Here is a 16,111-nt window from a genome sequence, read left to right as displayed (position 1 = left end):
TAGGTGATGAAGTGATCTCTACATACTTTCCATCTATACCACTTCACCTCCCCACTATTCCATCTCAGCTGCCTCCTGTGTACACTATCAACAAAATCTTATCTTTGGAGCATATGGAGCTTATCAACAAAGCCAATGGACATATGTTCACTGCAAGAGGAGAGGATTTCAAGCACCACCAACCACCCTGACAAGGGGCAACCATCAAGCTAATGACGTTAAAGAAGCACTTCATGGGAGGCAACCCATGTTCTATACCTCTTTTCTTAAATCTCTAATAATAGTAATAAGGCAATTTCCATGGAATTTCAAATCAATTTTAACAACTAATATAAAGCTCCTCTACATACAACGTATAGTACATAATAAGTTTGGTGTTCAAAACACATCAAGTGAGGTTTGAACACACCCTATGAGGAAGATTTATTCCCCAAGCTTGTTGCACCATGTGATCACAAACAAGTTTGGTGTACCAATGTGCATGCATGGGAAGCTTAATGGTTGATTGATTTACATTCATGGAAAGCATTTAGTCATGCAAAAACAAAAGAAAAATAAATATTTTGTTAGTTCACAAATTTTTCCCACCAAAAATTTTAAATAACCCATTACATTTTCTTTTCGTATATAGGGAATCAAAAAGTACATTGATGGTACTTGATGGGGCAATTGAAGAAGGGAGATTCAGCCAAGGGAATTTCACACTTGCCTTCATGGGGAATGTCCTTGAAAGTGTTGCCATGCAACATTGGGAATAGATCATTTTGAAGACCGAACCAATACCCTATAAAGGAGGTAATCCTTGTGCTCACCTTGCACCAAACCCCAAGCGTTCACTATCAAGGCCGTGCCATTGATCTACACCATTCAACTATCACCACTAGCCTATATAAAGAACCCTCACCAATCTAGTCCCTCTCAAATATTCATCCAACCCACTTCTCTTCCTTATCTCAAAACACATTTCTCCAAAACACATTCTGCCTCAACCCAACCGAACTCTATCTTCAAACCCCTAATCTTTACTATCTTTGCAATTCAAATCTCACTCATGGCATCATCAAGTTCTAAAAGGCGAAGAGGAAAGGAACCCATGGAGCAGCCTTCCTTCGACGCCGGGAGATTCAAAACAGCCTTCCATGAGCTCGAGTCCGAACGAATAAAGGACAAGAAGATACTGCCCGAATCAACATTCCAGTTCAATGAAGATGAATATCCACAAATTTGGGAGAAGATTGAGAAAAGGGGTTGGCAAAAGCTCACTAACTCGGAAGCAAGGGTAAATGCAACTCTCATCAGGGAATTTTATGCAAATGTGGTTAGAGAAGACAAGACCATAACCCCCACCTTCAAAAGCTATGTAAGAGGAACAGAGGTAGATTTCATCCCAAATGCTATAATTAGAACTCTTCATCTGAAATCACCACAATTTGTTGAGCTCGGGTACCAAGAAAGAATGAACAATGGTCCCGACAATGATGAATTGGAAGAAATTGTAGGTGACATATGCATTGTGGGATCTGACTGGGAAAGATATTCGGATATGAGGCCCCGGTTCATCAAGAAATGAGACCTCATCCCAGAAGCCAAGGGATGGTTTGAGCTTGTGAAACGATCTATCCTTCCAGCCGTAAACAATTCTGAGGTCAATATTGCTCGAGCTACCGTGGTACATTGTCTAATAAGGGGTGGAAGCATCAATGTGCATGAAATTATAGATGAAGGAATTCAAGAATCAGCCGAGAAAAAAGACTCGGGTGCTAGACTTTGGTACCCCAGCACCATCCTTAAATTATGCATGAAAGCTAATGTTGTCTTTGAAGATAGCAATCCAACTTGGGTAGGTCTTGGGAGATCACTTACACTCCAACGCATAACCCATGTGACTCCAGCTCAACAGCAGAAAAGACCCCATCTAAGGAAGAAGGCATCATAAGAAGCACAAGAGGAAGAACCTGTCCAAGAAGAAACCCAACCAACAGAACATCATCAAGAAGGGTATTATGCCCAACCAACATCAATTTGGGTCACATCCGAGGAGCCATTGATGATTTATCAAGAATATACATGGAAGGACAAGAACAACAACTGTAAATTCAATCTCAGAGAATGGATCGTCAAAAGGAAATGCTAACAAATTGGATGAATCAACAAAGGGAATGGCAGAAACAGCTAATGGAGCAACAACAAGAGCACTACTCCCAGCTTACTGAAGCCATCAATCAAGTGTCTGAAAGGCAAGAAAGCCAAGATAAATGCCTCCAGGAACTCAATCAACGCCAGATGAATCAGATGAAAGCATTCAACGAATTCAGCGTGCTAAATGAAGGAAGGCAACTGCATCGAGAAGAATTCAGCATCAACACTCAGGCAAGGTTAAACTATATGACTGAGCACATGCACCACTTGCACCCCGACATCCCAAGTTATGAGGAAGTTTGCAAGAACTTAACAGAACAAGAAGAGGGGAAGGTGAAATAGCAAAAGGAAGCATTGAATAAGAAGATGGAGGATGCCGGTTTCTGGAAAAAGCTGATGGGGAAGCGCAAGGGGAATGGAGACTCAAGTAATCAAGGAGAATCCCAAGGGAGTAGAAGAATATGAGCATACCAATAAGTGAAAGGTGGTGAAGTTCCTTCTTAGTTTATCTTTTTCAAAGCTTTAAATAAGAAAAATCATGTCTGAAATAGAACATGCTTCCATGGTAGCTTAGGACTTTCAATTATGCATTTAAGTTTTATTGCTTATGCTAAGTGTGCTAGCTCAATGTCTTAAGTGTTCACTTTCACCTTTCTTACTTGTATGCTTGTCTCTTTAAGTTAATCAAAAAGAAAATGTTATGAAAAGAACAAGAGTGGAGTATTTTGTGAAGTGCATTCTGAATGTTTGTGGTAGGTTGATTAGTAAGCTAAGTTGGTTCACCAATGAAGGAAAGAAAGCAACTATCTATCCTATGTCCTTTGTTTGAGACACACCCTTTGAGACTAGCTAAACAATAAGATCCCAATAAGAAAAGAGACAGATCAATAAAAGTGAAAAGGAAAGAAACACAATAAGAAACAATGCTAGGCATCAAGGGTTTCAAAATTGAGGCATGTGTCTGTGGTGTTTATGTACAAAGGATATACTTGGATGAATAAGCTCTTAGGGGTGCCTTATCACTTGGTAACTTGGATTAACTAATCTAGGATTATCAGCTGAAAGTCCACTATCAAGAGTAACCTTAGTTACAAAACACTTAGTAACCCAAAGAGGTGCTGGACACCAAGGTCTAAAGAAAGGAAAAATAACAAACCATATGCCTGTGGTGTGTATATATGAGGGAAAGAGACATGAGGGAGTAGGTCCTTAGGGGTGTCTTAACACCTAGCACCTTAAAATCAAATGGTTTGGGAGTGTTGGCTGAAAGCTTATCATAAAGAGTCGCCCTCTTACAAAGCACTTAGCAAAAAGAAAAATAACTTTGAAAAAGAAGGAAGGATCAATAAGAAAGAAGCCTCAAAATATGCAATCAAGAAGGTGACTAAGGATTTGATAAAGGCTTGAAACCTAGAAGGAAAGAACCTAAGTTGCTATGCATGAAACCCCATAAACCAAGAATGCTACTTCTATCTTATCTTCTTGTTATTTCATTTCATTCTTCGTATGCTTCAGTACTTGCTTAGGGACAAGCAAGCTTTAAGTTTGGTGTTGTGATGCCAGGGCATCTAGGCCAGTTTCACTGACTTTTTCTTTACTATTTTAGGGTAGTTTCATGCATTTTCTTAGGGAATAAGGCAAGTTTTGGATGAAATTACACTTACACCTTGATTCAAGCAAATTTTGTGAACTTTGCATAATTTCCTGAGTATTTTGCTAGAATTGCATGATAAATTGATGATGCATAATCTCATGACTTTGGTTAGAGCTTTGATGCACTTTAATTGCTTGTTTTCAGGGCAAAGGAAGCAAGGAAGAACCATGTTAGTATTCACGTTAACCTAGTTAACGTGAACACTAACGTGGAATGGTAAAGCTTGCAACGTTAATGAGAAAAGTGATCACCAATAACGCCTGCGAAGCCATCCAAAGCTCACGTTACTTGCCACGTTAACTAAGTTAACGTGGTAGTTAACGTAGAAGAAAAAGGAACTCCAATGTTAATGGTAAAAGTGAACACCACTAACGTTGGAGAACTTGGCAATGATCAACGTTAAGAGTCACATTAACTTAGTTAACGTGAACTCTAACGTGGAAGAGGAAAACAAAAGCCAACGTTAGTGATACTCACTTTTGTCACTAACGTTGGACTAACTAGCATTGCCTACGTTAACTTTCACGTTAAGACCATTAACGTGAAAGTTAACGTGGAGTTGAGATCAAGGAACCAACGTTAGTGACACTCACTTTTGTCACTAAAGCTGGGAGATGGCTTCACTACTACGTTAAGAGCCATGTTAACTTAGTTAACGTGAGTTCCAACGTGGAGAATATGGCATTTGGAGCGTTAGTGACAAAGGTGAGTGTCACTAACGCTCTCGAAGGTGGATCACACCTACATTAAGAGTCACGTTAGCTATACTAACCTGGACTCTAACGTAGGAACATAGGGGCACTAAGCAACGTTAATGGGAAAAGTGATTCCCATTAACGTTTGCGAAGGGGTATAAGCCAACGGTATTGGGAAAAGTGAGTCCCAATAACGTTAGCCAATCTTTGAGAAAGCAACGTTAGTGGTCACGTTAAGACCACTAACGTTGGATTTAACGTGGATATATGAGGTTGGAACGTTAGTGGAAAAAGTGAATGCCACTAACGTTCTCGAACCCACAATGGCAATCAACGTTAAATCTTACCAAATACCCAAAGCCTAATTCATATTTCTCTGCAAGTTAGGCCTACTAAAGATGAGAACTGATTCAACTCAAGATCCAAAGCCCACATCCAAGACTTGAAGAACTCACTAGAAGATCAAGAGGAGTAGTTAATATAGGAGTAATTTTGAACTAGAGAGAAGCTTGGCACTTTTAGGAACTACTATATATAGATTTACTTTTCTACACTTTTAGGATGGATTCTTCTTTTCTGCCATTTTTCATTTCTAGGGCTATGAACAACTAAACCCCTTTCATTGGGTTAGGGAGCTATGTTGTAATTTGATGGATCAATTATAGTTTTCATTCTTCTTCTTCTTTCTTTTCTCTTGATCTTACTAGAAAGCTTTCGATCTTAATTCAATTGGTTAGTTGTCTTGGAAAAGAAACTCTCCATAATTGGATCTCCTTTGAGCCTTGGAAAAGGGATGAGGAGATCATGCTAGAAATGCTTTCTCATGTTGGACCAAATTGAGGTCTGGGCGGATATAGTGACATGTAATCCTCCCAACACTTTGATTTGGAAATACATGTGGTATAATCAGTGACCATACTTCATCTCTTCCCATGAGCAATTAAATCAAGGAATTGGGCAATTGTTCAAGCTTAGAGAGATTGGATTACCAAGGAATTGGGATCCAATCACTTAAGATTGCCAAGGAGATCAATGAATGCATTGATTGAGGAAGAGATGGGAATAAACTTGATCCGGAGAATGCAACATCTCCTAAACCCAATGATTTCCCCATTTCTGATCTTACCCATTCTCTTTACTTTCTGCCATTTAATTTCATGCTCATTACCCCAAATCCCCATTTAAGATTCTGCACTTTAATTTCTGTTATTTACTTTCCAGTCATTTAAATTTCTGCATCTCAATCTAAATTCTGTTTAGCTCAACTAGCATATTCTTCTAACTAAAATTGCTTGATTAATCAATCCTTGTGGAATTCGACCTCACTCTATTGTGAGTTTTACTTGACGTCAATTCGGTATACTTGCCGAAGGGAAATTTGTTGAGAGACAAGTTTTCATGCATCACTTCTCAACAAAGCCACTGGAGACAAACACACTGCAAGAGGGGAGGATTTGAAGCACCAAAACCACCCTGACAAGGATCAACCGTCAAGCTAATGACGTTAAAGAAGCGCTTCATGGGAGGCAACCCATGATTCTTACCCCTTCTTTTAAATTCTTTAGTGTTAGTTAATAAAGTAAGATCATGAATTTCAAAACAACTTTGACAAACATTTAATAGAACCCTTATATGCAACATATAGTGAACAACAAGTTTGGTGTTCAAGGCACATTAAGATGGCATGAACACAACTTATGTCATTTTGGGCTAAGAGTCTTGATTAAACCCTTAAACACCCCATGATCACAAACTAAGTTTGGTGTCACCAATGTGCATATATGAGCATCAAAGAAGTCAGTTGTTTTGTCTTCATGAAGATCATATCTATAGTAAAAAAAAATTATAATAATAAAAAATATATATATATATATATATATATATATATATATATATTTTATGGTAGCTAGTTCATATTTTAAATCTTCCCACCAAAAATTCAATTAACTTTTTGTATTCCTTTTGTCTTGTATAGGAAATGAAAAACGGGGGATTGGAGTAGATTGATGGAACAACCAATGGAAGGAGGTTCGGCCACTTCAGTTAGGGGGGTTATACACTTGTCTTCAAGGAGAACCCCATGGAAAATGTTGCCATGCAAGGATGAGAAAGGGTCATCTTGGAAACCGAATCAACCAGTTCATAAATATGATAATCCTTGTGCTCACCTTGTGCCAAACCCCAACTGTCTACTACCAAAACCGTACCATTGATCTACACCCTTCAACTCTCACCACCAGCCTATATAAGGAACCCTTACCACTCTAGCCCTTCTCAACTATTCATCCAACTCACCTCTCTTCCTTCTCTCAAAACACATTCCTCTAAGACACATCTTGCCTCAAACCAACCAAACTCTATCTTCAAACTCATATCCTTTACCACCTTCGCAAACCAATTCTCACTTATGGCATCATCAAGCTCCAAGAGGCAAAAGAGGAAGGAACCAGTGGAGAGCATTCCCTTCGATGGAGGAAGATTCAAAACGGCCTTCCATGAGCTCGAGTTTGAACGAATAAAGAACAAAAAGATACTGCCTGAGTTGACATTCCAGTTCAACGAAGATGAATGTCCACAAATTCGAGAGAAAATTGAGCAAAGGGGTTGGCAAAAGCTCACCAATCCGGAAACAAGGATTAATGCAACCCTCATCAAGGAATTCTATGCAAATGTGGTTAGAGAAGACAAGACCATGGCCCCTACCTTCAAGAGCTACGTAAGAGGAACAGAGGTGGATTTCAGCCCCAATGCCATAACAAGGGCTCTCCAGCTGAAATTACCACATTTTGTTGAGCTCGGTTATCAAGAAAGAATAAGTAATGGCCCCGACAATGATGAATTGGAAGAAATTGTGGGCGACATATGTATTGTGGGATTTGACTGGGAAAGGTATTCGAATAAGAGGCCCCGGTTCATCAGGAGAGGAGACCTCATCCTGGAAGCCAAGGGATGGTTTGAGCTTGTGAGATGATCTATCCTCCCAGCTGCAAACAATTCTAAGGTCAACATCGCTAGAGCTACTATGGTACATTGCTTAATAAAGGGTGGAGGCATCAATATGCACAAAATCGTAGCTGAAGGAATTCAAGAGTCAGCAGAGAAGAGTGATTCGGGTGCTAGACTTTGGTACCCCAGCACCATCTTTAGATTATGCATGAAAGCCAAAGTAGTCTTCGAAGACAGTAATCCAATTTGGGTAAGTCTCGAGAGGTCACTTACACTTCAACGCATAACTCATGTGACACCAGCTCAACAGCAGAGAAGACCCCATCTAAGGAAGAGGACATCAGGAGAAGAACCAGAAGAAGAACCTTTCCAAGAAGAACCCGAACCAACAGAATATCATCAAGAAGGGTACTATGACCCAACCAACATAAATTTGGGTCACATTCGAGGAGCCATTGAGGATATGGCAAGGAGCTATATGGAGGGACAAGAACAACAACTACATGTCCAAGCTTAAAGGATGGATAATCAAGAAAAACTACTCTCTAGTTGGATGGATCAACAAAGAGAGTGGCAGAAATAGCAAATTAAATTACAACAGGAGCATTACTCCCAGCTCACCCAGGCCATCAGTCAAGTGTCCGAAAGGCAAGAAAGCTAAGACAAACTCCTCCAAGAACTCAACCAACGTCAGAAAGCTCAGATGAAAGCCTTCAACGAATTCAGTGTGCTCAACGAAGGAAGACAGTTGCATCAAGAAGAATTTAGCATAAACACTCAGGCTAAGTTAAACTATATGACTGGGCATATGCATAACTTGCACCCTGCCATCCCAAGTTATGAGGCAGTTCCCAAGGACTTAACAGAGCAAGAAAAGGGGAAGGTGAAATAGCAGAAGGAAGCGTTAAAGAAGAAGATGGAGGATGCCGGTTTCTGGAAAAAGCTGATAGGGAAGCGCAATGGGAATGGAGACTCAAGTAATCAAGGAGGATCCTAAGACAAGGGAACATAAGCATTCCAATAATTGAAAGGTGGTGGAGTTCCTTCTTAGTTCTATCTAATTCACAGCTTTAAATAAGGAAAATCATGTATGAAATAGAACATGCTTCCATGGTAGCTTAAGATTTTCAATTCTGCATTTAAGTTTCATTGTTAAAGTCTATGATTACTAGTCTAGTGTCCCTGGTTTTCATCTTCATCTTGCTTACTTGTATGTTTGTCCCTTAAGCCAAATGAAAAGAAATGATATGAAAAACAAGAGTGGAGTTATTTTGTGAAGTGAATTCTATATGTTTGTGGTAGGAATATTAGTTAGCTAAGTTGGTTCACCAACAAGGAAAGAAGGCAACTATCTATCCTGAATTCTATGCTTGAAACACATCCTATGAGACTAACTAAATAATAAGATCCCAATAAGAAAAGAAAAAGAGCAATAAAAAAGGAAGGGAACACAATAAGAAATAATGCTAGGCACCAAGGGTTTTAAGATGGAGGCATGTGTCTGTGGTGCTCATGTATAGGGGATATACTTGGATGAATAAGCTCTCAGGAATGCCTTATCACTTGGTAACTTGGGTTGACTAACTCGGGATTATCAGCTGAAAGTCCACTATCAAGAGTAACCCTTGCTACAGAACACTTAGTAACCCAAAGAGGTGCTGGACACCAAGGTCTCAAGAAAGAAAAAAATAACAAACCATGTGCCTGTGGTGTGTATGTATGAGGGAAAGAGACTTGAGGGAGTAAGTCCTTAGGGGTGTCTCAACACCTAGCATCTTGAACCAACTGGTTCGGGAGTGTTGACTGAAAGCTTATCATAAAGAGTCGCCCTCTTACAGAGCACTTAGCCAAAGGAAGAATGCAATAAATCTTGAGAAAACAAAAGAAGGAAGGATCAATAACTAGGAAGTCTCAGGGGATGTAAACAAGCAAGTGTTCAAGGACATGATAAAGGTCTGAAACCTGGTAAAGGAACGAACCTAAGTTGCTATGCATGAAACTCCATAAAACTAAGGATTTGACTTCCACAATAATGATTCATTCCTCTTGCCTTTTCATTCATCATTCATGTTTCAGTACTTGCTTAGGGACAAGCAAGCTTTAAGTTTAGTGTTGTGATGCCAAGGCATCTAGGCCAGTTTCACTGACCTTTTCTTTACTGTTTTAGTGTAGTTTCATGCATTTTCTTAGGAAATAAGCAAGTTTTAGATAAAAGAACACTTACATCTTGATTTAGGCAAATATTGTGAATTTTACATTATTTCATGAGAATTATGCAAGGAATGAATGTTAAATTGGATAATGCATGATTTCATGACTTGGATTAGAGCTTTGATGCACTTTATTTGTGTAATTTCAGGACAAAGGAAGCAAGGAATAGCCACATTAGCATCCATGTTAACCTAGTTAACGTAGGTACTAACATGGAATAGGGATAAGCCTACAGCGTTAATGAGAAAAATGGACACCAGTAACGCCCTCAAAGCCATCATGAGCCACGTTAATTGCCACGTTAACTACATTAACATGGTAGTTAATGTGGAGACAAAAAAGACTCCAACGTTAGTGGTAATTGTGATCACCACTAACACTCCAAGATGTGGCAATAAACCACGTTAAGAGCCACGTTAACTAAGTTAACGTGGACTCTAACGTGGAAGAGAGGAACAATGCCAACGTTAGTGACACTCACCTTTGTCACTAACGTTGGATCAAGCCTGCATTGCCCACGTTAGTGGTCACGTTAAGACCACTAACGTGAAAGTTAACGTGGAGTTGAAATTGATGAGCCAACGTTAGTGACACTCACCTTTGTCACTAACGTTGGGATGGCATTCATAACCACGTTAAGAGCCACGTTAACTTAGTTAACATGAGCTCTAAAGTGAGGACTAGGGGCACAAGGCAACGTTATTGGGAAAGGTGAGTCCCAATAACGCTTGCAAAGATGATTCATAACCACGTTAAGAGCCACGTTAACTTAGTTAACGTGAGCTTTAACGTGAGGACTAGGGGCACAAGGCAACGTTATTGGGAAAGGTGAGTCCCAATAACACTTGCGAAGATGAGACATAACCACGTTAAGAGCCACGTTAACTTAGTTAACGTGAGCTCTAACGTGGGGGCTAGGGGCACAAGGCAACGTTATTGGGAAAGGTGAGTCCCAATAACGCTTGCGAAGGTTTGTAAGACAACGTTAATGGTCACGTTAGTACCACTAACGTTGGAGTTAACGTGGGCCATGTGGTGGGAACGTTAGTGAGAAAAGTGATTGCCACTAACGTTCTCGAACCCATAATGTCACTCAGCGTTAACGCCACTAACGCCCCAAGCCAAAGTCCATGCTTACATCACTTTCTCTCTGTAAATAAAGCTGAGCCCACTAAAGATTCCCAACTGCTTCAACTTAAGATCAAAGGCCCATATCCAAGACTTGGAGAATTGACTAGAAGACCAAGAAGAGTAGTATATATAGGAGTAGTTTTGAACTACAAAGAGGTTGGCATATTGGAGAAAACTGTACTCTGTATATTTTACTTTTCTGCAACTTCTAGAGTTAGAATATATCTTTCTTCTTCTTCATTTCCATTTTCCAGAGCTATGAACAACTAAACCCCTTTCATTGGGTTAGGGAGCTCTGTTGTAATAGCGCCTACAGAAATAGTACCTCTGTAAGTGAACTTCGGCTTACAGAAATAGCGCCCCTGTAAGTGAACTTCGGCTTACAAGTATCACAACTCTCTGTAGGTGAACTTCAGCCTACAAGAGCAATACCCTGAGATACACAATTGATATTCACTGTAGGTGAACTTCGGCCTACAAGAATAATAACTCACTGTAGGTGAACTTCGGCCTACAGGACTTCTAGGGCCAACAGAAAAGCAGCAGATGAACACATAATAGAATATCATGCCACAAGGCTTAACTCTTTATCATATTACTCCTTTTCCTTTGTCTATTTATTCTGTTCTTATTACTCTTTTCTGTGTATCTCTTTACTCTTCTCTGGTTACTCTTTTCCTTGTAACTCTTTACTCTGCTCTGGTTACTCTTTTCCTTTGTTTAACGTATGTATTTAGAGCTTATGTAAATTTCGGAATGAATAGTTACCTGTCCCAAGTATAGGTTCATTAAGTCTATACTGAAACAGTTTAACTTTTCATATAATACCTAACCCTAGCCGCAACTCAAGGACAAACTATGTTGCCCGAATTCGTTCACTAATCCCTGTCTGTTTTTCTGTCTTTAAAACATTATAGAATTTTCTTTGGTCTTTATCTTTTCTTTAACTTCTTATCTTTCCTATATCTTTGCCTCACTATCATGTTATTACCACCCCCTAAGTGTTTTATGAAGGTAATTATGAGATTCTGTGCTTAAAGTTGTCTTTCTAAACCTTTTACAGAAAACTGCCTTTTTCGCATTATTTTATTATTTTTATTAAAATATTATTTTTAATTAAATATTATTATTTAATATTTTATTATTATTTATTATTTTATCATTAAATTTTCTAAAATTACCACACTTTAACTTTTAACCTTTAAAATTTATTTTTTACCACCCGTAACTTTTAATATTTCTACTTTAACTACCCTAACTTTCAGAAATTACCAAATAACCCCTTAAACACAAAAAATTTTACTTCCTTGCCCTTTTAAAGATCTAAAGCCTGTTCTTCATTGTTCTTCATCACACTCAAAGTGTTCTTCATGTTCTTCATAAATTCTTCAGATTCTTTCTCTGTTTTACCCGTTTTTCAATCTTTTCAGCAACCGATTTTCACTATAATTCAAAATAAATTAGCAGCCACCAAAACCCCATCCTTTCCACATGATTTCAACACAAATTGAACCCCAATTTAAGGGTTAGGATTTCGTTTTTCAGCATCTCCAAGAACATGAACTCATAGCTTGAATTTCATCAAATTTCATCAAATTTTTACCAAAATTTCAACAAGAATTACTCATATAAACAATCAATTTCAAGCATAACCAAATCATATCATAATCACGCATCTCAAACACAATTAATCAAGATTAATTTTACCAAGCCCTACCTGGTTTTTCTGCTCCTAATTCGGTTATACTTTCAGGTGGTCCTTAAGCACTTTTTCCTCCTAAATCACATCAAGAACAACATTAAATCCAAAAACCCTCAACTAACCAAATCTTACTCAGCATGTTAAGAAGGGATTTCTCACCTTAAACTTGCTGGAAATTAATGTTTCTTGGCCCTCAAGTCAAGTTAACCATGATTCATATGGAAGAACATCAAGAAAACACATGTTTAAGCATGTTTCCTTGAAAACCGAATTGAAGAGGGAGGAAGACAGACATCTCACTTTATTTTCAGCCTTGATATGTTATATGGTTATGTAGAGGAAGAAAAGAGGATCATTTTGGTGAAATCGGAGTTTTGATTTGAGTTTTAGTTCAGAAGAAATCAAGCTTTGAAGATTTAAGTGTCATGAAAGTTTCTCTCTTTTCTCTCTTCTCATTTTCGGCCAAAGGGAGTAAATGACCAGCCTTGGAGTGTCTTGGGATATAGGGTGAGTTGTGATTGGTTGGCTTGGAGGTGGGTTAAAATAATATTAAAATATCTCAGGTGTATAACTACTAAAACTAGATGTATCGGAACACTTGTAAAAACATCTCTAAAAATTATTTTCTGAGCTACTAGCATAAATGACACTAGTAACATATTTAATATAAGAATAGAACATGTATGATGAGGCATTATCATTGCTAAAGTCAGCAAAGATTATTGGTGCTAAACTGCACTAGTAAACTGTGAACCCGGTTAAACCGATTTCCTGTTTTTAACTAAAACTGACCAGGTAATCTTAAAATATCATTCAAGCAGCTTCTAATACTAATATAATGATAATATTATACTATTATCTCTCTTATCTCATGAATCGAGTCCGGTTCATCAAACTGAGACTATTTACGGAAATCAGAATCAAAACTCCTAACCGATACAGTTCAAAAACTAGGTTCTTCGTGATTGCATTATCGAGCTTATCTCGAGTAAGGTCCTGAATTAAAGATAATATAATGACAATGATGATTGAGATGCTTGATGATACAACAGAGGTGTTCCCCTTACTGATCTTCCGGAGGATTCCGTGCCTTCATGAAAGATCTCGCATACTCGAAAATCAGGGTTGTTACAGATCCATCATCGGATCCCTGATAGCAGAACTCTCGTGACTTTCAACATTATATTCCATCATGTCAGCATTACCAACTTCAACGTTAGATCCCTCTTGACTACTTTCAGGTGGCATATTTAGATCGATCATCGTCCTTTTACTTTTGTCTAATAGCTCCAATTAACGAACTATCATCAACAGTATCCGCAGATGATCCTCGTCCACCCAACACAACGAGAAACACGAATAATTCCAACAGATTAATATTTGTCTATCAGTTGTGCCACAACCTTATAACACGTACGTCCTCGTCGTCACGTAACCCATACCTGATTTAAAACAACAGAAATATTTATCAAAATCGTGGTCTAATAAAGATACTAATAACAGAGCCAAGCCAACTGTGATATACCTTTTATAAAACAAATTGTCATCTACTTCGGTTGGATATTTGTAGTAAATTTTTTCACCCTTTTCGTTTGTTGTTGCCTAACGGAATGCAATATCAAATTCTTCAATGCTGTTAGACTATTGATTTCTGGTGTCATATACGTAATTATCAGTTGCTCAGACATAAAAATAATAGAACCTTCTTTATCATAGACTATTTCTCCATCATAATGAATAGATAACAATGGATCCACTGACATTATAGAGAAAAAATGCCAAGAATAAGAATGAAAGTTGAGAATGAAATTTTGATTTTGAACTCTGTTCTCCAGCAGGGATGCTTTTATTTGGAAACTTCACCTGAAGTTCGCCAGGGGGTGTAGCGAACTTACCCTAAATGTCAAAAGTAAATCGTATTTCGGAATTAAAGTTTAAAAATCTTGTTTGGAAAAATGAATAATTATAATAAAAGAGAATATTTATTTCGGTAAATATTTTTAAATTATTTATTTTAATAATAATTATAATTAATTTATTTATTAAAATAAAAAATCTCTCAAAAATTAGAGTGCAAAGACCTTCTCTCTTTTTCACGTCAGAGTTTTAATGCTTAGCTTAAATAATTAGGGTCATTATAGAGTAAAGATCTAAATTCATATAGATATATAGATTTTTTTTTTCTGTTTATCTCATGTTGACACGTATAAAGAATTAAATTGATATAGAAATAGAGAAGTGGACCAAGCACATCACACCTGCTTTTGGTGTGTGGCTTTAGGGAGCAGGATCTAACATTGGTCAGTCCTCCTGGCTTGGTTTAGCCGAGCCGTCTAACTCCAAAAGAGAATAGTGGATGGAAGTGGGCTCCATTATTATATTTGTGTTAATATTGGGCTGGACTTTTTTTGCAAATCTGATGCTAAATATTTTTAATAGGAGAATAGAATTAGACTAGATCATGTGATAAATTTATTAATTACGGGGTAATGATTTTAATTGCTTTCTAAATAATTTTCAAGATAATTCAGATAATAATAATAATAATAAATAAGTTTTTATTTTATAATTAAGTCTAACATAACTTATATAAGACTTCAAATAAAAAATTATATCATAAAATATTTTATACTATAACGTAATGATATAATATGTATTCTCTACCTTTCTAATTTTTAAAAATTCTCATATTTAATTTATTTAAAATTTTTTGTGTTAATCAACACCTTTTTCAAAAAAAATTATTTTTTACAAAAATACCATTTAGTAAAAATTTTATTTTTTTGTAATTAAATGTTATTTACCAAAATATCTTTGAACAATTTATTTTTTACTGATTAATTGTACTTTTACTAAAATATTTTTTTATAAAATTTTTAATGATTAAATTAATTTTTCTTAAGATATCCTTCAATACTTTTTTAAATTATTAAGGAACTTGTTTTGTAAATATACGAAGGAATGAGATATTAATTTTTTATATTTGAGATTTTTTCATCTCGATTTATTTTTTAAGTTTTCATAAAATTATTAATAATTTTCAATAGTTCTATAAAATAAATTATTTATTAATATTAATTGTTATACTATTAACTGTAGTAAGATTTTTTTAGTTTAACGTTAAAATAATACACATCAATATCGAAAAATTAAGAATAAAATGTAAAAATAATTGTTAATAAAAATTTTGGTAAAATCATAATTTAATAATTAAAAAATTATTGAAAGGTATCTTTAAAAAAATAATTTAATCATTAAAAAATTTTTTAAAGAATATTTTGGTAAAAATACCATTTAATCAACAAAAAAATAATTTGTTAAAATGTATTTTGATAAATAAAAATTAATCACAAAAAAATAAAATTTTTGCTAAAGAATTTTTGTAAAATTATGTTTTTTATTGAAAAAATGAGTAAAGTTAACGTTAGTTAATACAAAAAATTTAAAATGAACTAAAGAATTTTTTTTAATTATTAGAGAAGGAAATGTACATTTTACAAATAAAAGAGAGAAGTATTATTTTAGCATCTCTTAAAAAAGAGGAATGTGAATTTTCTCTTTCTTTTTTTATCTATTCATAAAAATAAAAAGTTTTTTGTTTATAATTTTTCATATTTGCTTTAAATTAAATAC

Source organism: Arachis stenosperma, chromosome 4 (genome assembly GCF_014773155.1).
Source record: "Arachis stenosperma cultivar V10309 chromosome 4, arast.V10309.gnm1.PFL2, whole genome shotgun sequence".
NCBI lineage: Eukaryota > Viridiplantae > Streptophyta > Magnoliopsida > Fabales > Fabaceae > Arachis > Arachis stenosperma.
The sequence above is the reverse complement of the archived record's forward strand: the minus strand, read 5'-3'. Positions refer to the sequence as shown.